The 26,224-nt window shown below is 41.0% G+C and overlaps 1 long non-coding RNA gene across 1 annotated transcript; it reads right to left on the reverse strand.

Moving 5' to 3' along the window:
- Positions 1–8,833: 8,833 nt before the first annotated feature.
- On the reverse strand, positions 8,834–14,459 carry LOC135578685 (uncharacterized). Its single transcript, XR_010470716.1, has 3 exons — positions 11,673–14,459; positions 11,435–11,534; positions 8,834–9,281 (listed from the first exon to the last, which is right to left on the reverse strand). It is a non-coding gene; the product is annotated as an uncharacterized LOC135578685 (long non-coding RNA).
- Between the last annotated feature and the right edge of the window lie 11,765 nt (positions 14,460–26,224).

Below are 26,224 nucleotides of genomic sequence, written 5' to 3' on the forward strand. Positions count from 1 at the left end.
ATAGAATGTGTGAATACTGTTAATTTTTTGTAGGAGTCGTGCAATGTTACAGTGCTTGCCCATGGGTGTGACATTTGCTTTAAAACAACTGCTGTTTCTACAAGCCAGTGATTAAGTGAGGTTTATTAACTCAAGATAAAGCTAATGCCAACTGAGGAAGCTGTAACTATCTTGGGTTTTATCCTGGGATGTGTCTCATCATATTCTAACCTCTTTAGCTCAAATGAACCATTTTTGATGGTCGGGAGGGCTGGGCTGCCTAGGCAGAGGGGTGAAAGCACACTGTTAATAACCCCAGTGTGGGGTATAGGCCCACCACTCTTCTCCTCCTGGTCCCATCAGCACATCCATCACCTCACCCAGCTACAACCAACTCCATAGGGATAATCTTTTTGTAGTACATAGAGCTTGTGGTTGAAGTGATGACAGTCTCTAAGCTGCACGATTAGAAAACTTATATATAGGAGGCAAATGGTGAATGAGAAGGCAGAAAAGCGACTAGGCTTCACATGAAATCTACCTATTGAACAGACTATCTGTCTGAGGAAAGCTTTTAAATCCATGTTTGATTTTCACTCTAAGCGGAACAATACCATTTTGCATCATGCTCTGGCTCTGTGGCAAAATACAATTATATTTGCTGAACACTAAGAAGCATTCAGCCAACTTAAATGATGTGGAAGAGGTTGATGTATTTATGCCTTGAGGTTTAATTTCTCATAATATAAGCCTTGTATTAAAAACACCCTCCACACTTTAAAACCTGGCCGTTGTCATTATTTCTGCCCAGGGATTCACACCTGGGGTCTGTAGCGAGTTGGGGAACAGGAGCAGGTACGCAGAAAATTGTGCCTTCCTGATGACCAGCAGGTGCACAGACAGCAAGGAAGGCAATTATTCTATTTTTCCAGAGCTTTAACTCCTTGTAATTTCTGAAGGCCCATAAAAATAATGATGAAGAGATGAGCTATCCAGTTACAATGAACTTTTATATTTTTTCCTGGTGAGGGAGCCTCTGACCTTTAGGATTTTATGAAACGGGAGAGGGAGATTGTTAAAAAGACACAGTTAAAAATGAAAAGGTCAGAAATAAAATAAAGCTTGTCACTTAACTTTTGAGTTTTATTATACTTAGGGTGATCTCAAATATCTTGTTCTTCTCCCTTGGATCTCAGTAGTATAATACCACATAATGAAGAGAAAAAAATTAATGATTACAGCAAGTTTTAAAGTGCCTCAAATTTGTAATGACTTTTGGAAAAGTTAATATGAATAACAACAATCAAACACCAAGAGATGAGTTACACCACCCCCATGCAGTTACTATGTGAAAAAGCTGTGCAGCAGATAGTAACTCTAGCTAGTCTTTGTTATGTTTCCTTTATTTACATAAAAACGAAGGGCTTATTTTATCTATTTATTTTCCTTTGCATCACCAGCTCTGCCTGGACGTGGGGAGTGAAGAAATACAAATGACTTTGCATTACAGGTAGTACTTGTTACTGTAAATGAAGTTTGCTGTGAACTCCACCTTCTCAGTTCAGGTGGGACATCTGTGCTCTCTTCCCTGTAGCAGCTTTTGCCTATCTGTGAAGGATGTTGCATGCCCAGATATTTTAGTGAAACAGTGGAATTCAAGAACAGAAATTATTTTAACATTAAATATAATAATAAAGGTAATAGTGTATATAATAGTATATAATAACATAATAATAAAGGTAATAGTGTAACAACAAACTTGATTTTCTCTTTGGAAGGACTGAACCTGTCACTTCTGAACATGAGAATGTTAGCTGGCTCTAGGGATTTGTGATCTTCTATTTTTGGACTGACGCATGGGCCACGTACTTATTTACAGGTTTCTCTCCAAAGAAATAAGGTTTATTGTTGAGGTGTTATCAGAACCTGAACTAATAAAACACACAACGTATAGAAGTGTCCTGTACAATTATTTGGTCATTAGTAGCCATGAAATGCCCCAGAAAGTGAGAAAAGCCATAGTGGGAGAATTCTTCCTAGCACATATAACAACATCCAGAAAGTCTCATTCCCTCTGCTTGGTCCAGGTCATCTCTGGTATGGATTTGTCTGATGACTAAAGGGTTGTTCGCATCTCTTGTCCCAAGAATTGTTCCTAAATTTGAGCTATTTAGTCTCCTTCTGTGTCAGCAGATGTCAGCGTGGTTATGCAATCTCTACATTTGTATTGTGGCTGCATCGTTTGTCCCTCTGCACCTCTCTTTAAAGATTTTACCCTTTTTTCCCTCTTTGCCATCTATTCTGATTGGAAATTTTCAGGGCAGCAGCTTTCACTAGAATGTGCACAGATGAAATCCACATGAAGCTCCTTTTTATAGCAGCAGCAGAGCACTGATACAGAAACATGCTCCAGCATCAGATTACTGTTGTTTCATTTCTCACATTCCCATTGAGCCCTCTAACACCAGCTGGGTATAACAATTCATTTTAACACCTTATTTGTTTTTACTCTTTTACCCCTAATATATGCATATTAAAAATTCTCTCACAGCTATAACTGATCACGGCTTTTTGAGCTCTTTCTCATCTTGCTATTTTATCTGTTAATTATAGATAGATATTGAAATTATAGGTTTCCATGTCAACAAAGTTCCTCTTTCCATGCAGCAAGTGAGCTCCTCCTGAAAGCTGGCCAGCTGGCTTTGCTTTTTTACCTTGGACTGAGTTTGTGGTGGAAGTAGGAGGCTTGTATGACTTTCTTAACTGTTTGCATGGAGGATGAGTGCATTGTTACAAATGTAGGCATATAGTTTTATATCAGATGTTCATCAGAAGAAGACAACATAGGTAACATATTTTGGCCTTGAATTCAAGTGTCTATTTGAAGTTTGTGTACCACTGTAGTCTCCAAAAAACAGGAGCGATGTCGCACCCAAGATCTGAGGAGATGTAACAGTGCTTAGGTTCTTCATAAAGAGTGAGATGAATCCAAAGGGAAGGTTCAACAAATCTGTCCTCCCTGTTTTACATAATTCTCAAATTTTTGAACCATCTGTCCCATAAAAAATGTGCTCCATTCCAGAAATGAGCCTTTAAATATACCAAAAGAGTGAAGGGATTAAAAAAATACACTGAGAAACATTTTATAGGCTCTTTTCCTGAGGTCAGCAGCTCTTGAACAAAACATATTTCCAGTCAGTGTCGGGGGATTTACAATCAGGAAGTTATTAATTTTGTTTGTATCCAAATGGTATGTTGAGGCATGCAAGCTGGAGAACAAGGACAAGGCAGATCAGAGCTGTCAGCAACCAAGGTGATTCAGTGGTTCGGCAGAGCATACTGGAGGTCCTCACCCACAGTGGAGGTCCTCACCCATAGTGACGGTCCTCACCCATAGCAGAGGTCCTCACCCATAGTGGGGGTCCTCACTCACACTGGAGGTTCTCTCCCACTCCCAGCTGGCCATGAAGCAGGAGGAGCACAGCAGCCTGATGGGAAGGGCAGTGGTCTAGGAGGGAAATAGCCATCATCCAGCAAGGTGAAAGGCACTAAAGCAAAGAAAATATATGTATTTTGTTAATAATTCTTTAGTCCTCAATTTGATTCATTTGATGTTATTTGTGAAGTGCAACTTGTGTGCCTTGCACACCCTACATGTGTTTGGTTCTTGGTAGAGGTTTTGCCAGGCATCCAAGTTAAGGGGAGTAAAAGTGTGGGGCTTTCAAAATTATACCTTCTTCACTAGAGCATGCTAGAGGACAAATGCTTTCATTCCTGCCTAAAGGAACAGAGAGGGTTAATAGATTTAGCACGCACAAATGCAGGATGAAGCCTATGAATAAACTCTCTATGCCATTGCATTTGTATGAACAGCTAATGTAGTTGAAAGCAAAACACATCACAAGTTAGAAGTGCAGAGCTTACAATGATATTCATAAATGTAAATAGCTGTAGAAAAATGAAATCTTTCAGAAACACAACAGAGGAAATGAAAAGATACAAGTAATTCAAACAAGCATCAAAGGCCTGAATTTCTGAGGAGCTGTAACTAATGAAGAAACAATTGACTTCACAGAGCAGCTATGCTAATGAACTGTGCTTTACGGATGATAATGAAGTATTTTTTATGAATACTTAATAAAGACAAAACTGATGAAACAATGAATAATAATGAAAACTGAAAATCTCTTAGAAATTAAAGGAATTGTGAACAAATATATTTGTGATGTACTGAGAGCAATAATTACTTGTGTTCCTTTTGCGTTTTCAAGAGCAAGAATTATGATGTTCCAATTCTCTACAGTATTTAAGGGCAAGCTTAAAGCAGAGCACTGGATTAATTTTGGATGGTAGTAGGCAGAAGCATGGTTTGGTATCCATGGAGAGTAACATATCCATAGAGAACCAAAGGCAGGGTCTAATATGAGTAAGCATTATGTATGGCTGCTGTGATGGGCCATATGGGAAGCCAGTGGGCAACTACACTGTGCCATAGGGCTGACAACAGACAGGGTCTGCCCCCAAAGTTTGGCAGCCACATAGGTGCTATGGACAAAGCTAGGAAATGGTTTGCAAATTCCTGAAATACAACATGGTGTTTGCAGTCAGGTCTACAGAATTAAAATACTGTGCTCTGAACACAGGAAAAATCACGTAGACTCACTCACAGACTGTAGATTTTATGATCGAAAGCTGTGAATTCAGGAAATATTAAAACTATGCACATGATGTTTTACAAATTGTTAACATTAAGGCATTTTGCAGTGCAATTAAAGATATTTTATACAGCACCTATAAGCATGGGAGCAGTTACCTGGCAGTTCTTTCCCAGATTGATATTCAGCTGTATTCTTAACCTCCTTGTGTTTTTAAGGCTTCTCACTTTAGAACTTCTGGTAAAAACGTTGTTATTTACACGAACGTTGGTTCCAAGCATTTCTCAAATGTAAACCAAGGCAAAGCAAACCAAGAAACTCCCATTAAATAAAATAAGGAAGCAAATAGTTTTGCAGTGACCGAGGTAGGCCACGAGGTGTCAGAATCTGCAAGTGCTGCTTTCACAACTACCACAACTTCCAATAACACATCCTTTTTTTTTCCCCTTCCTTTGGATACCTGTGCGGGGGGGATATTTCTAACATTTTCTGTTTACCTACTGTTCTCCAGACATAGCTGTAGCATAAATACAGAAACCCTTTACAAGAAAATCACCCTAGAACAATTATTGTGGCTACCAAATGTAGAAATAAAATCTTGTTTACCAGTTAAATGTGGAAAATGTATCATGTTAATGTGAGATTTCAAATGTTTTTACAGAGTAGCCACCAAGCTTTTTGCCTCTGATGCAGGATCATATTTGTGGTTGGTTGGTTGGTTGGTTGTTTTCAAAAAAATCTGTTAATTTCTGAATTTTTTTCCTGTTATCTTGCAATATGATTTTGAAAGTTTTTTTGCCCCCAATTTCCTGCTCATCTGTTGATATGTTCCATTATTTTCCAAAAATATCCTCTACGTCTTGCTCCTACGAGCACCATTCCTGCAAAACAAGAGCAGTGTTCAGTCTCCGGGCCCATTCACATTTTTCCAGCGCAGCATTTATCCCGTGCTGAGGATCGTAGGACTCAGCCCATGATCCGAGCTGCTCCTGCCTGCAGCAGGGTCCTCGGGCCTCAAAAGGAGATATCATACCTTCTGCTAGTCTGGAGAGAGAAGATTGTTCCCCAAAAGAGGTGTCATGCTAACCTTACACGAGACTGATGAAGCTCTAAAACATAGTACTTCTTTCCAGGTCATCTTTTGCATTGACTCATACACCTGTAAGTATTCCTGTTGAGAAGGCTTAAACTTGACCTTCTTTTTAATCAACTGCTTATGTTCTTTGCCAGGCTGGAACCTCAGGCTTTGGTGTCTCCAACAGCAAGGTTTTAATCTTTTATTTTGGCACCTGATATAAGCCATTTTCCAATGTTATCTAAATGACCAATATGGAAATGTTGTAATCTAGGAAAAGAACAAACTTTTCCTTCCTGCATTTAGGTATAGCTTCCTTATGCTGACAATAGGGGTGTAAAATACATCAACAGCTATTGTTAATCTAAAATCGAGAATATATCCTTCATCACATCACTGGCCCCTCAGTTCAAGAAGGACAGGGAACTGCTGGAGAGAGTCCAGTGCACTGCAACAAAGATGACTAAGTGAGTGGAGTATCTTCCTTATGAGGAAAGGCTGAGGGAGCTGGGTCTCTTTAGCTTGGAGGAGACTGAGGGGTGACCCCATTAATGTTTACAAATACATAAAGGGTGAGTGTCAGGAGGATGGAGCCAGGCTCTTCTCGGTGACAACCAGTGATAGGACAAGGGGTAATGGGTTCAAACTGGAACACAAAAAGTTCCACTTAAGTTTCAGAAGCAACTTCTTCTCAGTAAGAGTGACAGAACACCAGAACAGGCTGCCCAGGGGGACTGTGGAGTCTCCTACTCTGGAGACATTCAAAACCCACCTGGACACCTTCTTGTGTAACCTCATCTGGGTGTTCCTGCTCCGACAGGAAATTGGACTGGATGATCTTTGGAGGTCCCTTCCAATCCCTGACATACTGTGATACTGTGATTCTGTGAAATATTTATCTGTCACTCTCTGCAGTATACACTTTAAATTTGTCTGAAATACATACGGACACCATTCAGAGCTTCTTCTCAGCCTTCCAGCTGAATGGGCAGCCATCCATTAGATACTTGCTTTTCAGTCTGAAGGCAGCCTGGAAGCTAGTAATGAGACTAATGGAATCCTAACGATGTGTAAAAATGAACCATTTATTGTGATATTTTAAAGTTCTTAATGGGTTCTATTGTGATGTTGCTGTCTGAGCACAGAATGTGTGCACAGTGCTCTAACATGCCAAGTGAATTTGTTTCTTGCTAACACTTTCTTATATCTTAATACTTATATTGCAGGTGTGTTTAGTCACACATTGTTACATTGTTCATGTAAGTGGGTAAGCAAATAAATAGTAATATATTTAATGCATATATTTAAACTCTAAAGAGCTATTTTTTCGGTTTGGGTGACTAATAGAAACCGAGACTATAATTGCTACTCGTCTGTGTTCATTCTTAAGATGAGTAGGCAGTGTTTGGAACTTACTCACTATCTACCCAAAAAGAAATACATGTGACATTTTAGATGTTGACAGCTTAAAAAATAGACCAGAGTAGCCAAGAATTATAGTATGACTGTAATTTATAGGCTGACTTATCTAATGCCAAGCTAAAGTGGTGGAGCACTTAACTGAAGTAAGACAGATGGTCAGTGATTCAACATTTCTGTGGAGAGTGATGCTTTTATCCATGTTGTCAGTTCTCTTAGCATTATTATCACAGTATTGATTCGAGCACTGGATTTTGTATCAATTTGCGTCATCTGATATCGTATGATCAGGATAAGTGCAAACATAATCCTTCTCCAAGAAAGATGCAATTTTAATAAGCCTTCTGGAGAAAACAGCTGTGGCAATTTTCATGGAAAACTAGAGGTCAACCCTCTGTTTACATACATATTTAAACCCTCTAAAAGCATTATTCTGCATACACATTTCTGTTACATTACCTTTAAAAACATTTTGTTCCTTGTTGCTTAGGAAGATGTCAGAGATCCATAATGCAAGACCTCCTGTTTTGAGCACCACTGTACTGAACAGTACCACACAGGGTCCTGCTAGCCCTGTCTTATAATTTTTCTAAAATAAATTATTTTAGGAGTTGGAGGATTGAATGTTCAGTTTTTTGTGAATCAGCAACTTCTAAAATGGAAAATGTTACAACTGCATTTTCATGACCAGATTTACGGCTCAGGTGTCAGTCTCTGCCTTTTCCTGCTCTGGTTCTCATGGGTAGAAAAGAACAACAATTGTTTTAAAAGTTCCTTTCCACATCATGTGTCAGGGCTCTCTGGTGATACAGATGATGTGTGTAAAAGAGGACCTTTGGATGCGTTCTGCAGCTGGTGGTGGTGCAGCCACTTGCTTGCCAGCAGTAAGTGCTCCTCTCAGCAAACCAGGACCACATTCATGATCTGAAAGAGGTGGCCAGGTTACAGAACAACATTATATTTATGCAGTGGGCTTGTCCACAATTTTTACCTTGTTACACCTCTCCTCCATAGGTGTGACATCTTCCTGATGTGGGCTGATAGACAGGCCAGGCAGGGAGCTTCAGCAACTTAGATTTTCTCCCCATACTTCCATTCTTTCACATACTACACACAACCTTGTCTGCATTGATTTGTTTTAATTGCTCCATAATTGCTTTTTTTTTTTTGCACATGTTTTTTGGTCAGAAACATGAAGAAGGTGATGCCAGGGTACAAATTTGTAATTGTAGTCTTTACTGGAGCACCTCAACTCACCCACAGTTTCACCTGGATGTAAGGCGAGCACGATATATGCATTATATAGCACTACAGTAGTTTTATGTCCAAGCTATTTTGTGCTAAACTGCTTCCATTAGTAAAATGTCTTTTCATAAAGCAAAATAAAAACCCTAACTTGCTTAATATTAAGCACCTTTTATTTTACTCTGGCTTTTTAGTAGAATATCCAAGATAGTCTAGAATGAAGGCCTCGTGCTTTCAAGATATTCAACAACTTATACCATATAACTGAAATAGCAAAAGTTCCAGGAAAGGTAAGATGATTTCCTTTATTCTTATAGAACCCTAGAAGTAGAGGTTTATGTGCAGCATTTGTCCAGAAGTGTCCTGGGTGTATCCAGCACAGCATGGCCAGCCGGGCAGGGAGGTGATTGTCCCACTCTGCTCTGCACTGGTGCGGCCTCACCTGGAGCACTGGGGACTACGAGGTTGGTGAAGGGTTTGGAGGGGAAGCCGTATGAGGAGTGGCCAAAGTCACTTAGTTTGTTCAGCCTGGAGAATAGGAGACTGAGAGGAGACCTCATGGTGGCTACAGCTTCCTCACAAGGGGAGGAGGAGGGGCAGGTGCTGATCTCTTCTCTCTGACAACCGGTGACAGAACCCGAGCGAATGTCAGGAAGATGTGCCAGGGAAGGTTTAGGTTGGACATTCAGAAAAGGTTCTTCCCCCAGAGGGTGGTGTAGCACTGGAACAGGCTCCCCAGGGAGGTGTCACGGCCCCAAGCTTGACAGTGTTCAAGAAGAGACTGAACAGCACCCTCAGACACATGGTGTGAACTGTGGGGTTGTCACAGGTGGGGCAGGAGTTGGACTTGATGATCCTTGTGGATCCCTTCCAACTCAGGACATTCTATGATTTTATGAAATAGTTTCCTATAGAAAAAATACCAATGGTATGCATAATCAAAGTAATGGCAACAATGATTCCTTCCTTCTTAATAGTTTAACTTTGCTTTTGCATTTTGACTTTGCAAATACCTGCGAATACAATGTTGAAAAATTACTGAACTGAGCAATTACTATCCTGAATCAATAAAAATGTTCAATAGAAAAATAAAATAAAATATCTCTCTCTGCTTTGTTCTTGGGTTTAACCATTAAGATCTCAGGATGAGAAAGGTCCTTCTAACCAGTGCTGCACTGGAGGAGCAGGGTTAGTTGTAGCCACAATGTGATTCGTCAGTGGCCGTGGATCATGAGGGCTGAGCAGCACTACTGCTGCTATTGAAACATGAAATTCCAGCAGCATACACCAAGATGCAGTGAGGCACTTGGGCACTGGGGCCACCCTCATCCATTACCCAAGTACAGGGAAGGCCCCAATGAACCTCCCACCTCTACCAGGCTTGGCTGTCAGTGCCACTGACCCACAGCTCTTCTTCATGGACGATGGCAGCAGCAGCAGACAGAGGGGTGCAGAGGTATGACCTCCATTTGGAACTCCTGAAACCCTCAGAGATTGCCTGAGACAGTCATCCCTTTCACCCTGCCCTTGCTACAGCTCTTAGTGCACAGTTAAAGAAATCTTAATTTCAGAAGACCATACCCCAGGCTACTGTAGACAGCATTTTCTCCTGGCAGTGAATATATACTGCATTTTTGTTTGATGTTGATGGAGCTAGCAGAGGAATTCAGGATTTGAGTTGAGTCAATGCAGGATTTTGAGTGAAAATACCCAGAATGAAACTCTGCATCTCTGACACCTACTGACCTGGGACTGAGGCAACTCAGACCTGCCCCAGACCTGCTTCTCACTCCTTAGGGATCATCTGGGATGGATTTGATTCTGAACTGGAGGCTCCCAACTCCAAATCTCTGGTTTTAAGTGTTTGCCTCTGAGCTAAAGGCTGCTGCCACTCCTCAAACATTAATGTTTAGTGCTATCTGAGATGCCCTCAAGACTTCAGCTTGGGGCAGGCAGGAGGGCAGTGCGGGACCTGCAGGAAGCCCCATGCTCCTCTGGGACAACAGCTGGATACCCAGCCAGATCCCAAGTGACATTAGGCACCCACACATAGGCTGCTCACCACTGACTAGAGCCAGGGCTTAGACGGCTGGCTCATATGTACATCCTGTATTTAAACACATAAACATCTATAAACTAAATATGTGTCTCACCTCCAGAGTAACACAGAAATGGGACACAGTAATAAATCATTTTGAGATTCAGGTACTGTTACTATTAAGTATTTCCTTTAAGTAGTTCCTGAGGTCCTAAATGCTTGCAACAATGAGATCAGATTTTGTACTAGAGGTGCTTAAAAGCCGCTTGTCTCTGTGGAAAGGGTTTCGGGTACCAGGAGAGCAGGGCGGGGAGCAGCAGGCTGTGGCAGGGAGCACAGAAGGAAAGGCACAGGTGTGTTTAAAAACTTACAAGCCTGAAAAATGGTTGAACGCTCTTGCTGCTGCTTCTTCATGAGGCAACATTTCACTACCTAAACCTGAGGTGTGCCTTCCAGCGCTTAGTCTTTCACGCGCAGGGCAGATTCTGGACCCTGTCAGATATGTGGAAAGAGTAAAGGATAACATGAGAGTGGCCCTTCAGTTCGTGATCAGTGCCACACACTCCAAAAATGACAGGCTGTGAACAGATCAGACATGCTTCAAGGGCAAAAAGACTGCTCTTTTGAAAGCAAGTATAATAATTGATTCAACTCTGTAGATATGGGACTTCACTCTGAACTGACCTGCTGATTTGTAAGCAAAAGGACCTTATTGTTGCACTTCAAACAAACAAACAGAAAAAGGTTCTGCATATTTTTTCTTGGTTCATAGGGCATCTAAGCTACTTTTTTGTTACCTTTTCTTCCCTGTTTAGTTCTCCCAAATGACAGATTTTTTCCCTTTATCTCCTCTATAACAGAAAAACTGATTTTCTGCCTTTACTAGTATCCTTTCTTAGTATTCAGTTGATTCCTTTTTCCTGGTATTTTTTCTTTGTTTATAATTTTTCATAGAATAATTTCAAGATTCAGAAAGCATTTGATTATCATTTTCCTCTTCTGGCCAACAGATGGGACTCTTACCTCTAATATCTCTTCTCTCTTTGATCTTATCTCATAGATAAATAGTGCAAAAACCATTATTGAAATGTGAAACCTGAGTAATACCTGTTACCCGGTGTCTCTGAAAAACATAAACAAAGAACCACTGCAGCTGTTGACAAATAAGTCAGACACAGGATACTGGAGATTGCAGAAGTTCGGATTAGAGCAGGTTTATCTTTTAGACAAAGTGTTTAATGAACAAATTAAAAACACTTACCATTCTGTTTTTTCCTCCTGAGAAGGATACATGCTGTAGCAGGCAGTTGACATGAAAAATAACACATAAACCAGAAAACCGGTTGAGTTAAGCAGCGGGACGGGGTGGGGGTGTCGATCTTGACTTTGTTCCTGTTGCCTTTTACTCTCAGACATTAGATTGTCACACAAATTGCTAAAGTTTATCAGGACCTGGCTTCTATTGGGTTGAAACACTGGAATTTGTTGGAAAGTAAATAGTTCATGGAAATACCAGTTTCAGCAAATTCCTGGTAAAGGGCAAGCGGGGCAGAAGTGAATTTCAGTCTAATTGGAAACACACCAGCTCCCACGGTAGACCTGAGGACTCCTGCATTCCAGCTTTCCTGACTGATAAATTGCTGGTGGAAATCCTGGGATATGATCAATGGCTGTCGCAGTCAGTGCCCCAGACTCTATGGCAGGGAGGCTGGGACCTCTCTGGTGGCTGCCCTGGCTTGGGGAAACCCTTTTGCAGGCAGACAGGGAGCTGAGTGCCTCAAAGATTTGCTGTAGTTAACGGGTTGTTCAGTGGCTGGCCTCCAGGTTTAACTTCCGTTGTATTTCCTTTTGGAAAAGAGAAGATGAAGTCCTGCAGCAGAACCAGAGTGTCCCACAGCAGAATACACTTTATTTTCTAACTCTGGAGACTGCTGTGGAATAACAGACTGTCCTTTGAGCAGTTTTGTCTGCAAGGGTGCGTTTCTCTCTGTTACTCTTGTTGCAGTGTTGTTCCAAAAATTTTCAAGTGTTCCCATGTGTTTGGTTCCTCTGTATAATGTGCCTTGTGCCCCCATGGCCCCTACTTAGCTATGACCTGGTTAACACCACCTGTTACGATATGACATGAACATATGTTCTCTGTGTGTGTGTGCAGCAAATACACAAAACTGCCTCAAAAACATTTGCCTAAAATTGTCCACATTAAAGAGGATGATGCTGTCATCCTGCAACTGATGGTGTTAAAGTGGGAGATGGCCATCAACCAGATTAAAAAGCAATCGGGGAATATGCATGAATTTCTAACACAAAGAAGTCACCCACCCTGAAAAGAGATATGGAAGACACATTAGAATTTATGACACAGAAAGATAGCTCAGAGCTTCAATTCAACTGGGTTTGACACTGCCAGGAGTTGCCCCACCAGCACCATCATGGTTACAACACACGGTAATTCCTTGCTGAGACATCGTCACCCCTGACTGAGTACTGTAGCCCCCCAAAAACACCTTCTTTATGTTTAGGTTTGGTTTTGGTTTTGTTTGTTTTTAATAACCAGTATGCCATCTTACAGCATCTTGTTGCAGTAAATGAATAATTGTAGCTCTCTACTACAGGTAAACCTGTCACTCGTTAAAATGAAATATCAACATTTTTTGGTTTCACAGTCTCAACAGATTTTGCTTACTTTGAAGCAAGCAAACTCCACCACCTGCAAGCTATCTCCCAGGCACGCCAGGTGTGTAGGAGACAAAGGGGTTTTTGACAAGTCATGCAGTGTCCCACTTAGAGCACACTAAGTGGTAGAGGCTTTGATCATCTATTGATTAAAAGGGGATTTTTTTTTTATCATGTTGAAGTTCTGCAAATAACATGTGTCTTTCTCTTTAACAAGGACTTTCACTTGTCCCCAAGCTGTAAGCAGGCCAGCCAGACTGCTTAGTCAGATAAAATGTCATGTCAAATGATTGAAAGTTGCTCTCAGCTGCCCTTTGCAATGCTCTCTAAGTGTTGTTTGGGCAAAGGCTTTGCTCAGGACTTGATTTAGACTAATGTGAAAGTGTATGTTTTTTACAGGGCAGCTCAATGTTCAGCATATAAAGTACTGTACAGTACGCTCAGGCAACATATGTGTGTGTCTGTCGTCCTTCAGAGGGAGCACACTCCCAGCCCACACAAACACCTGCTATTGCCACGTTTTGTCTGAAATTATTTCATTCGTTTTCTGAACCAAGGCAGCAAGGTTACAGAATATTATATTTTCCTGAATCTAAGCTGTTGTTAATTTTTTTTTATTGTGCTCCAAATGATGGATTTGTTTGTCTCCTCCTACTTGCCTACCCTGTACTCTCTAAAATGCGTTGAAATTTATGACCTGCACATTTAGAGAAACTAAAGGAAAGGTCTCCTTATATTGCCCATGATTAACCTCTAACTTCACCAGTGGAGGAGAACATTACTTCAAGCACCACAGGCGTACTTTGTAAAGGGCAGAACAATTTTAATGCCTAGTAGCTTTACAGGCAAATTTAATAAATTAAGACTAATCTGTCATTATACTTTTAGGTACTGTTGGCTGTATTATAAGTCAAGAAGCAATATAGTTTCCTCCAGATAGAAAGCAGCGTAGCATATTAGTGCATTTTTTCATTATACTTTCTCCAAAGTATAATTATCAGTGTTGATGGCCTGAAGTTAAACTTATCAAAAGAATAATCTGAAATGTAAGGGCAAACAGTCCTGCTTTTCCTGAGAACTTGAAACCATAGTGAGATGCACCTGTGTGCACCTTCTCTGGCCTCTGTGCTTGAGCCCCATTTCACTCTCTGGTGGCGGTGACTGTTTGTGTGAGTGGTCACAGGACCTGCAGCCTGGCAGCCCAGGGTTCGGGTGGGCTGAGCTGCTCATCGTTCGCTTGATCCTCTGTGCCCTTTGCCTCCCTGCAAGGGTTCCGCACATCATACCCAGTGCACAGGCTGTGAGGACATCTTGCAGTTTTTGTATTCCTGGGCCAAATGATGCTTTCAGCTATCTCTGACTAGATATATTGATTTAAATGTAGTCCATCAATGTATTAATTATACACTCATAACATAGTGTTGTGCTCTCCTGTGCAGAACAGTTTGTAATGACTTGGTTTTCCAAGTACACTTGAAAGCTTCTGCGCTATCCACTAGAGTGGATGACCTTCTTTGCCTCAAGTTTAGGTAAATTACATAACCAAACATTTCCACTCCAATCTTCCAAAAAGGCTGAGTCAAAAAGCAATAACAACAGCAGAGCTAAATAAGCTGAGGACCCAGCATGGCCTTACACAAAAGTGAAGCTGGTTGGTAGAATCCAAGAAAGCCAAAAGCCTTCTCAACCCTATTTTACCTGCATTTAAAAATAAATACATTAATGATAATTAGTATAATTTATTTTATTTTGGGTTTTTTTTTTTTTTTTTGTTTTTTTCACCTTTGGGAAACTGAGAGACAAGGAGAATAATGCATGCTTCTGCTAGCAAATTGTAAGGGTACCTGCTTCATGTGGATTCCTGGCTCCCCACATCTTGCACATTCATCTTTGCCTCCTATTCTGCTTTGGTCCTTGCAGTGGAAGAAGAACATCTGTTACAGGCATAAGCATTACACAGCTCAAAGGACGCTTTCTCCCTCTGAACTGATTCCTTACGTAATGCACAGAGGCATGGTACAAAAATTGGTCTCCTTACCTTCTCTGCACAGGTGAAATAACCTTCCATGTTCTTCACAGGGAAGTCCAAACAGATCCCAAGATGTTTCACCTTTTACAAGAACCACAGAGCCCATGCTGTAGAGACCTATGACTTGGCTGCTATGAAGGAGCCATGTCATGTTTGGGCACTTGCCATACTTTGCATTATCTCCCATTTCTCCCATCTTACTATTACTTTCCTTTTGGTGGTTAGAGTTATCTATCATTTGTTCTTGCTCCTCACCTTCAGGGCAAAGGAGACATCCCATCTTCTCTCCCAGTCTCAGGGGCAGCGATACTGAAGGGACGGTTGGGAGCTGGGAGAGACTGCAGTTTCACCACGCTGTGGTGGTATGGGAGGCAAGGATTTGCTTCCCAGAGAATGACCAGACTCTGAAGGAAAAGGGGGCTGAATTGCCCACCTCTGCTGGCCGTGGCAGCTGGTGGGTACATGTCCAAGGAAAGGGAACCTGAAAAGGGTGGAAGCTGCGTTTCTGGTCAAGGCAAGCTGTCGAATATGTCTGTAAGCATAGAACAAGCCTGAATGTGGTTTTCACCAAGAGAAGGCTACTCATGCTCCCAGGCTCCCTCATCTTTGGCAATCTAGTGCAAAGGAGGTGCAGGTGGACTTTTGCCTGCCCAGGCAGCCAGCAGGGAGGAGCACCCGTGGCTGGAGGAGCACTAGCAGCTGGAGGCCACCTTGCATTGCTGAGCCTCCTCTCCAGCAGGTGGACCCAGCACTGGGAGGCATGTGTCCCCAGTATGGACCATACTTGTATGGTTTGCTGCACCTTAAGGAGCCACTGGCATCAATGTCAGACAGAATGACACTAATAGTTTTTCAGACAAATCAGCAAACAAGCATTTGCTCCATCTGCAATGCACAACTGGATTTGTTCTTTGGCATTTGCATTTGCTTGCTAAACAAGCCAGCAGCATAAAATTATTGTGGAAGAAGGTTTTGTTATCAGTTGCACACAGCTGCAGCTTAAAGGAGAGAAAACTCACTGAAGCATTCCAAACAGGCAGCACAACAACTGCAGTGAAGGTACCCACCCGCAGAAGGTGCACATTCTGGTGTGGGTCTCTACCTTGACCTCACGAAAAATCCTTTCATTGCAAATGATGCCGAGAACTGACAACAGCTTTACTGAGCTAGCCTAGAAAGGACTCTCTATCTCACAATAGCTGCTCTGCAAATTACTTACACTAACAAACGTCAGGTCTTGGGAATGGAAAGCAGTGATTGCTCTTCAAGAGAGGGGAGTAGAGTGGCTTAACTCAATAATTTTGCATTTTCAAGTCCTCTCCCAAAAACATATCGTTATTTTAATTAGAATATGCAAAATACAGTAACAGACTTAAATTTCTCACACTTGTATTATCCATTCATTAGATTAACTCTTAGAGCAACCCCACTTAGTTCTTGGTGCTATATGAATATACAATAAGGGTCAATCTCTGCCTGACAGTGGTCTAAAGAGACAATAGAGTCCAAAAGTAGGATGTAATGTCATCAGTTATAGCTGGGGTCCAAGGCACAGAGCAGCTGAATCATTTGCTCATGTCACAGATAGTATGAATAAACATTTTGTTATCCAGTTCAACTCTTAGTCCACTAGATTTATGTACAAATTGCCATAAATGCTCATTTTAGAGAATTAATTCAGTACAAAGAATGAGTGAGATTAAATTATGGGTTTTTTGGACCAGAAGTATAATTATTACCAGATTTTTTCTGTCATGGTGTAATGGGATATAGTCCTGGGCAGTCGCATGTTTTTCAGATATTATAGTAAATACTGTTTTTGTAATTAGCACCATTCTCTCTTTAAAGCAAGAAAAAGTATTTCAGCCACAGCTACTATTTTCTGGGAAGCAGAAAATTATAATGAACGTGTCTGTCTTATCCTGCTGAGAAAAATCAGTAGTATATAGGACAGGAATTTGTAGTATGTATAGAAAAGTAGTGCTTTATAGAAAAAAAAAAAAACTATTACTTTGCTGGATTTCCAGAAGTGTCTTACTAAGGCAAAAGAAAATTACAGTAGCTAAATCTATTTAAAGGTTCGAAACCAGTGCTCACAGTTCTGAGTCATATAAGAGAGCACAGTAAGAGAGAAAGGAAAGCACAATTTATTTGAGAAAATATTTTTCATCTTTGCCATTTTTTCTCCTACTTCTCCCTCCTTCAATGCATTTTTCAGTGCTTCCTGTGATACTGAGTTGAATGCTAATGAGCCAATACTTGAAACAAATATATATGACCAAGCTGCAGGACTTGAAATTTATCACCACAGGAGACCTCTAACTTTTCTGGCTGGAAGCTCAGTTTATCAAGGTCCATTGTGTTTGATGAATTATAAAAATGAAGTGCCAGTGCAGGAGTTAAATACCTCATTTGGTGAAATTCTACTGGACAAAAGAACTTTTTATTGAAATTAGAATAAATAAAGGAAATAATAGCTGTGAGGCTGGGATAACTATCAGTAAAGATGGGGGAGACTTCAGAAACTCAGCACTGTTGACAGTCAGACCAGACAGTCAGCAAGTATGGAGGCTTTAGGGACCCTGAAACATGTGCTGTCTTGATATACCCTTGTCTGCTGAAGTCTTTTTTCATCCCATTTGCACTGTTGATTTTCCCCTCTCTACATCTTTTTTGATTCCTGTTAATTTTGCACTCCCAGCAGACAGGGCTGGGGAAGATGCTGGGTTTTGTTACAAACCTGTCACTCAGCTCAGAGTCTCTGAGGTGAAAATGAGCTATCCCAGAGCACTGGGAAACACCTATTATTATTTTCTCACCAGAACATGCACATATTCTCTAAGTCAGTAAATCTGAACCAGAGCTGCTATATGATAAGTCACAACCTTTAACACCAAAGCCAGAGTAATCTTACCATTAACAAAAAGACACAGAGTAACCTCAAAGCATCTGGACACAAGTTAAATGAGAAATACATGAAATATTGCTGTTTAAAAAAAAAAAAAAAAAAAAAAAAAGGCAAGATCCAATTTGTTGTGGTTTTTTTTAATTCTTCTTATTATTTATTTTATTTTAATTTTTTTTTCTGGCCTACTTCATATTTGATGAATCAAAGAGTCCAGAGTCCTTGAGATATTGATAATTCATCTTCTGAACCACTCCCTTCTATCATACATTTGTATAGCTATAAAGCCTGGAAACTCTGTCAAATTCAAGTGGTTTAAGCTATGCACTATTAAACAAAAGTAAAAGATGACTCCCTTTCAGAAGTTTTTACAATCAAACTAGAAAGTACAATTGAGGAGCGGAAAACCAGCAGATAGTAATTTTTAATTTCCTGTTAGTCCAAGAGGCCAGCCAGCATTTCAGATCCTGCAGATTTGTGCTGTCGAAGGAAGAAATTGATTCTGAAGCATAGTTTACCCTCGGTATAATGCTGCCTGTGCACAAAAAGTGCAGACAGCCTTTTTTGCCTGAGCACAGAGCAATCAGGCAAAAGTAAGAATTTTGTCCTGTTTTTCTGGTTTTATGTTTTTTTTTGGGGGTGTGGTGGTTTTTTTTTTTTTGGTTGGTTGGTTGGTTTTGGTTTGTTCATGTTTTTTGGTGGTAGTGGTTTTTTGTTTGTTTTTGTTTTGTTTTCCTCTCTTCAGTCACCGCTTTCCAAAGTTTGACATTGCTTCAGGAGCAGCCAGCACAGCTGAGCCCACAGCATGGCTCTGCCCCCTCCCCGCACTCCAGCCTCCTCTTGTGATGCTTCTGCTGGTCTTTCACTGCATGAGACAGTTTGACTCACTCAGCCTGCAGTCAACTGATTCAGACAAAACCATCATGATGAGCCGTGCAGGTGGCAGAGCTCTATCCTCTGACTGAACAGGAAGGAATTGCTCTTTTTGCCACCACCATCTCCAGAGGAGCTGCAGTAATAGTGTAGGACTTCTTTTAGTGATGCAAAGTCTTCTCTAGCAATACCCCCCAAAATAGCAAATGACACATGTAAGCAAAGACATTTAAACTCAGAAGGTCAATGTTGATCAAGTTTTTACCCTAGGAAGAGCGTCAAAGAAGGCAACAGATGGCAAAAAGTCCATTTCTTACCGAGCATTTACTCCTTGGAGACAATTCAGCCCTGTGTCACAGCCGGGTAGCATGTGCTGAGTAACGCAGAGTGAATCACTAATAAGCGGCTGAAGTGTGAGCAACCTGATTGCCACAAGTCTATTTTGCACATTTCACTATGCTTTGTGTAATCACTTCCGAAAAGATGAGAACTGGAAATGAGTCAAATGTCTTTTTGTTCTTTTTCTGCCTCTTGAGTATTGACAGGTTGAAAAAAAAAAGACAAAAAAACCCACAAACAACAACAACAAAACATACAAACATAAAATGACAACAACAAAGCAGAAAAAGTATGTCTGTAAAACCACAATGTTGACAGTGGAGCCAGGAACAGGTGAAACACATTAAAGGAGTTCTAACTTATTTAATGTCAAATGCTCTCTTTACCTCCATGGTAGATGTTTACTTTTACTAGATTTTTCAAAACTTTATGTATAGAAGTTTCCAGCTAATTACAAGTCATCTAGTGCCCTGGTGCAATTGTGTCATCCTAAGCTTTTATAAGCATTTTTGTATTTTTGAAAAAGTTGTAACAAGCAAGGACAATTGCAAATGATCTGATCTTCTTGCATTTGAGTGGTAAGCCAGAAGATTCAGATCTGTCCTTGTATTTATCCTGTAACAATTAAATAAATGATTCATCTGTGGGTACACACATGAAGTTCTTGGTCTCACTCACATCCTTAAATAATGGAGTGTTGTAGTTTTGTTATATGAAAGAAAAAATACCCTGTGTTCTTTCTGGTTCTTCTCAATATGCACTTTATCAAATAAGCAGGAAGAAAACCCAATTTTGGTGGTATTCAGTTCACTTATCCCATTCTAACATGTTAGATTCATGTCACTACCTTTGCAGACTAGATGTTCCCTTTTGTTGTCTATACATATACACCGGAGATGACATCCCTTACATTATAACAACTAACAAGCTGAAAACCCACACTTTTAATTGGATCTTGGCAAACATAAGAGAATCAATATTGTTCATGCGTTGTCAAGGTCTATTAGAAGAGATCTGAAGTCAGAAGAGAGACAGAATCCTAAGTATTTCTGTGAAGAGGTTAAAATACTGCTTAATGAGGCCTATGGAGCACACCCATACAAGCAGCAGTAATTTGCAAATTCCTACCTTTGAAATTTTGTTAACAAGTGAAACATATTTACTGGAATAATAAAAGGGTCATTATTTGCCTTTTCCAAAAGTCAATGGAGACACTATTTTCTTTTTAAGAGCTGTAAGGATTACCATTTGAATCTCACTATTCTGCTCGCAGTTTTAAACTTACTTCCATTTTAACTCCGTAGACTCCACCTTGGCAGGAAATTGTTTTGCATTGTTCCTTCCAGTTCAGTAAGGCTGGTTTTACCTGGTCAAATCCTGCTGCTGTGCTGATAGTATGTTGTTTACAAACCAAGTTTTTCGGACAGACTTGTATGTCAGAGGTTACTTGGGCCAATATTTCCCTCTAATTGGACAACTTTGTTACTATATCAACAATGATGAAATATTTTGCTGAGAGCTCATGCAAATATCTGTAGTAAATTTGCAGCTCATTCGAAGTCCTTTCAGCTAATGGGTGCTTGTAAACAAAAGTATCCTTAATATAGCCTTCCTTTGCCATTTCCTTACAACATCCCCAAGCACAATGAGCACCCCTTGACTCCTGGAGGTCAGCTGAAAATCTCTTATCTTACTTCTTGAATAGTTCCAGAGACTCTGAAATTCTGAAAACACCCTTTCAGACCTTTTCTCCACCTCTGTTTCTCATTTTAATGAGTGGCTCAGGCTCCAGTCCCAATCATTCTCCCACTTCCCACCACTCCCTTAAAACAGAAACCATACATCTACATGAAGTATTCATCATTAACTTTGTCTTCTATTTTCTTAAACATTCATGCATGTGATTCCTTTGATTGAATACATATTCATGGAATACAAAAAAAAAAATCTTTACTCATGTACATATACTTGTTTAAAAGTTCTTACACAGAGATGAATGGCCTTTTCCGAAACCTCTTACTTCATCCCTTGTGTTTGCTCAATTTCTGTCATATCATCAGGGAGCAGAAAGTTTGCCAGGAAACTTTGATGACAAATCACACACAGAAAGCAATGGGCAGTGGTCAGATTCAGAATAAAAAGAGCAAAAGCAACTGAGGTTGAAACGTTTTTGTACCAAAGACTTATTCTCCTAGGCTCTTACATATTTTTGGTTTTCTTTCTTTTCTTGAGTATACTTCTCTTTGACTGCATAAGACAAACTAGGGGTATGAAGCTAGGTGCACTCATAATGGTTTGTAGGATCACTGGAAATACTTCTTTTTATGAATGGATATTTGGAAGTAGAAGCAAGTGAAAGACTGCCTGATATGACATGACATATTACTGCCAGAGCTGGAAATAGTGCCCAGAATTACCGATCCCTAATTACATACTTTGTGCAGAGTCACCTTCAGGATGCAAGGGAGCTGCCCTAGGGTAGAAGGGAATGTCTCCTCAAGAATACATAATGAATGAAAAGATGGGAATAAGTGGTCAGTTTAATCAGGGAAGTCACTACCAGAATTCTCCAGAGGTATCTGCTGATTAACATATTGATAATAAATTTAGAAAAGGGGGAGAATAAGGTAGCATCGTTTGCTGACAATTCTGAGCTATTTTGTTCAATTAAAGCTGACTGAGAAAAGTTTCATAAAGAACACTCTATAATGAAAAAAAAAAAAGTCAGATGAAAGTCAATGTTGACTTCTGTTGATGAATGTGAAGCAATGCATGTGTGAAAGCAGTACTAACTCCACACACATCATGAAAGACTCTGAACTGGTTACTCATATTAATGAGGGACATTCAGGAACTGCAATAGACCAATTTATGTTAAGTTTTAGCAGTTAAGAACAGTTCATTGTCATTATACCACTACATAAATTGATAGTGTATGCACACTTGGAAGACTATGCACTATCCTGACCCTTTGATCTCAAAAAGGAGGAGGTAAAACCAAAAGAAGGCTAGAGAATAACTGAAATAATTTAATCAGCTAATCTATTTCAATAAGAAAAATGGCAGCTGAAGTTGGATGATAAAAGTCTATCAAATGGCAAACAGAAGGCAAAAGAGAAAGGAACAGTTGTTTGTTGCCTTTCCTGCAAAGAGAAGTAGAGATGATCAGATGAAGTCAGCAGCTGGAAAATTCAAAGCAAACAGGTGGACATATTTCTTCTCATGATAATCTGATCTAGTATGTTTGATCTGTTATTATATTATAAATTAATTCAACATGGAACATCCAAACCCATACTTCAAGTTTTAAAGTGTATTTGGAGGAAATATTTTCCAATAAGATAAAGCTGCTGTAAATCAAAGTAGCTCGACTGCATAAAAAACAAGGGAAGAAATGTGTAGAGGCACAGAGGGACAAAAGGCAAGAAACAGAATGTAAAAGCACCTAGATGGGTGTATAGGGTATGTGTGGCAAGGTTTTGCTAGCAGGGAGGCTACAGGAGTGGCTTCTGTGAGAAGATGCCAGAAGCTTCTGTCATCTGTAGAGCCAATGCCAGCCGGCTCAAAGATGAACTCACCACTGGCCAAGGCTGAGCCCAACAGCAACAGTGGTAGCACTTCTATTTGAGAAGGGGGAACAAACGGCTGTGCAACATCAGCCGGAAGAGAGGAGCAAGAATATGTGTGAGAAACAACTCTGCAGACACCAAGGTCAGAGAAGAAGGAGGGCAGGAGGTTCTCCAGGCACCGGAGCAGAGATTCCCCCACAGCCCGTGATGCAGACTGTGGTGAGGCCGGCTGTTCTCCTGCAGCCCATGGAAGTCCATGGTGGAGCAAAGATCCAACTGCAGCCCTTGGAGTTTCATGGTGGAGCAAAGATCCACCTCTAGCCCAGGGAGGTCCCCATGCCAGAGCAGATGCATACCCAAAGGAGGCTGTGACCCCATTGAGACCCTGGGCTGGAGCAGGCTCCTGGCAGGACCTGTGGACCTGTGGAGAGAGGAGCCCAGGCTGGAGCAGGTTTGCTGGCAGGACCTGTGACCCCATGGGGGACCCATGCTGGAGCAGTCTGTTCCTGAAGGACTGCATCCCATGGAAGGGACCCATGCTGGAGCAGTTCAGGAAGACCTGCAACCTATGGGAAAAGCTCACGTTGGACAATTTCATGGAGGTCTCCTGTGGGAGGGACCCCACTTTGGAGCAGGAGAAGTGTGTGAGGAATCCTCCTCCAGAAGAGGAAGGCGTGGCAGAAACAAGATGTGATGAACTGACCACAACTCCCACTCCACATTTCCCTGCACCACCTGGAGAGAGAAGGCAGAGAAAACTGGGAGTGAAGTTAAGCCTTGGAAGAAGGGATGGGGAGAAGGTGGTTTAAAATGTGTTTTATTTCTCATTACCCTACTCTGATTTGATCGGCAACAAATTGAACTAGTTTCCCTGAGTCAAGTTGGTTTTGCCCATGATGGTGACTGGTAAATGATCTCTCCCTGCCCTTATCTCGACCCACAAGACTTCCATTATACTTTTCTTTCCCCTGTCCAGCTGAAGAGGGGAATGATAGAGCGGATTTGGTGGACACCTGATGTCCAGCCAGGGTCAAACCACCACAAGGAGCTATTGCTGTGGATGAAAAGCTGGACATGAACTGTCAACATTCTCTTGCAGCCAGAAAGACAACTGTATCCTGGGCTGCACCAAAAGAAGTATGGCCAGCAGGTCAAGGGAGGTGATTCTCCCCCTCTACTCCACTCTTGTGAGGCCTTACCTACAGTTCTGCATGCAGCTCTGGAGTCCTCAGCACAGGAAAGACATGGACCAGTTGGAGAGAGTCCAGAGGATGCCACAAAAATGATCAGGAATGAGGACAGGCTGAGAGAGCTGGGGTTGTTCAACCTGGAGAGGAGAAGGCTCTGGGAATACGTTATTGCAGCCTGTCAGTACTTTAAGGTAGCTAATAAGAAAGATGAGGACAGACTATCTAGTAGGGCCTATAACGATAGAACAAAGCTCAACAGTTTGAATCTGAAAGAGGGGAGATTTAGAGTAGGCATAGACAAGAAATTTTTTTATGGTGAGGGTAGTAAAACACTGGCCCAGGTTGCCCAGAGAGGTGGTAGATGCTCCATCCCTGGAAATATTCCAGGCCAGGCTGGACGGGGCTCTGAGCAACCTGATCTTGTTGCAGATGTCCCTGCTTATTGCAGGGGGTTGGACTAGATGAGCTTTAAAGGTTTCTTCCAACCCAAACCATTCTGTTCTATGCTTGTTTGCTTTATAATTCTTGGAGAAATTGATGTAGGTAGGAAGAGAGGAGGAACCAAACAAATGATTGCTTTAAAAAAATTGTTAAAAAAAACACTTCTCATTTCCCTGAAATACATGGTGGTATTATTTCCAGGAAAATATGAAGTTACAAAGGTAACAATGTCTTTAATACCACAAAGGCTGGATCCCTTTGCTAACTTCTCCTCACACAGCATGAGTGATTTCCCTTGTTACAGGAAATGTTGCAAAGGGAACTGTTCTTTCCATTTCTTTTAAAACTCTCTTAGACGTGACTTTTTTAATACAGTTCAATTTAAAAAGAAATACTTTAGTTCTGTTTTCTAAAAAACACAACAAAAGAGATCAGCTCACAGTATTTGAGTGAATTTCAAATTTTTCACAAGATGTTTCCTGCCTGGAGGTAATCAGAGTGCAGAACTTATGTGTGAAACTGTTTTGCTTTCCACAAGGGACTGAAAAAGTTATTGCTTCAATTCTCACATCAAACTGACATGTCACGTGGAAAAATATCTACAGTAGCTTAAAATCATGTATTATTCCTTACTTTACTTTGAAGATTTTATGTCATTGACATTTTTCTTTGAGGGATATTTTATTTATCTGAGCTTATAGATACACAAACACGAAGTCTGATATTGCTGTACTTTTAGCCAGAAAGACCTTTATTCTGTTTGAGGAAAATAACAAACTAAGAACTGTCAGTACTGACTCTGCTTAGAGGTCTCCTGATCCTTATGAGTTCAGGATCGAGGTGTTTCATCAGTCACTGGTGACAGCTGAATACCATTAGCTTTGGATATAGAAATGACAGCTTCCAGCAGAGCAAGAAGCAGCTATTTCCCCTTGTTAAGCTGTAACACATGGTAGAACTGCACGAAAAGTAATGTTTATCTCCAGTTAAAAATGGTTGCTTCCATTTCACCACATTTCGCCACTGACAGTGGGACCCACTTCTCCTCAGACAGAGCAGTGACCAAAATCTCAGGATTTTAGGGAAATGACAGGACCTAGTGTTGAAATTAGTGAGCTAAGAGAAGGCAGTAGGCAGAAAGCTGTAGTGTTTGTTGCCCTGGGTCTATTTAGTATGAACTGCTGCAGCCTGCCTGGGGAAATGCAAGTCTCTGTGAGGATGCTGAGTGCAGCTCTCCAACACAATCCCTGATCACTCTCTTCTGGTCCAATTTCACATAATTTTTTTCTTTAGAAGAAATAAGTTTTCGACTCATGGAAGCATCACTGGAGTGTTTCCAAAACACCTTTAATAAACAGCAAAATAGTCATAACAGCTACCTGTGCAAGGCATTTGACACTCTTGGGAGTGACAACCTTGTCTCTAAAGGGACCACTCAGTGGATAAGGAATTGTCTAGTTGGTCATACTCAAAGAGTTGCAGTCAACGTCTCCATGTCCAAGTGGAGACCAGTGATGAGTAACTTTCCTCAGGGGTCAGTATTGGGACCGATGCTGTTTACCATCTTCGTTAGCAACATGGGCAGTGGTATTGAGTGCACCCTCAGCAAGTCTGATGACAACACCAAGCTGTGTGGTGCGGTCGACATGCTGGAGGGAAGGCACACCATCCAGAGGGACCTCAACAGGCTTGAGAGATGGGCCTGTGCAAACATCATGAAATTCAACAAGGCCAAGTGCAAGGTCTTGCATTCAGGTCAGCACAACCCGAAGCACAAACACAGGCTGCATA

Source organism: Columba livia, chromosome 2, assembly GCF_036013475.1.
Source record: "Columba livia isolate bColLiv1 breed racing homer chromosome 2, bColLiv1.pat.W.v2, whole genome shotgun sequence".
Taxonomy (NCBI): Eukaryota; Metazoa; Chordata; class Aves; order Columbiformes; family Columbidae; genus Columba; species Columba livia.